This window comes from Bison bison, unplaced genomic scaffold (assembly GCF_000754665.1).
Source record: "Bison bison bison isolate TAMUID 2011002044 unplaced genomic scaffold, Bison_UMD1.0 scf7180017838117, whole genome shotgun sequence".
Taxonomy (NCBI): domain Eukaryota; kingdom Metazoa; phylum Chordata; class Mammalia; order Artiodactyla; family Bovidae; genus Bison; species Bison bison.
This window is the reverse complement of record NW_011474094.1, coordinates 34,580-35,215: the sequence shown is the minus strand read 5'-3', so window position 1 is coordinate 35,215 and position 636 is coordinate 34,580.

Below are 636 nucleotides of genomic sequence, written 5' to 3'. Positions count from 1 at the left end.
AGACTCTGATGCTGGGACGGATTGGGGGCAGGAGGAGAAGGGGACGACAGAGGATGAGATGGCTGGATGTCATCACCAACTTGATGGATGTGAGTTTGAGTGAACTCTGGGAGTTGGTGATGGACAGGGAGGCCTGGCGTGCTGCAATTCACGGAGTCACAAAGAGTCGGACACGACTAAGCGACTGAACTGAACTGAATGATTATGACTAATGATCTTTGATTTCACCAAAGATATCTTTCAATTAGTGCAAGCGAGGTTATAATCAGTGGATTTTCTGCCATAGACTGTTGACTCCTAAAATCATGCAACTTAGTTATACTAACACATATAGGCTGTATATTAGGAAAAAATCTAGGTTATACTTGTAGGGTCATGTGGTTTTTTGTTAAGAATTATAAAAGTTTTGGTAAAATATTTTTTAACGGAGTATAAAAAAAAAGCCTCTAGATGAAAGTGAAAGAGGAGAGTGAAAAAGTTGGCTGAAAGCTCAACATTCAGAAAACTAAGATCATGGCATCTGGTCCCATCACACATGGGAAATAGATGGGGAAACACTGGAAACAGTGTCAGACTTTATTTTTTAGGGCTCCAAAATCACTGCAGATGGTGATTGAAGCCATGAAATTAAAATAT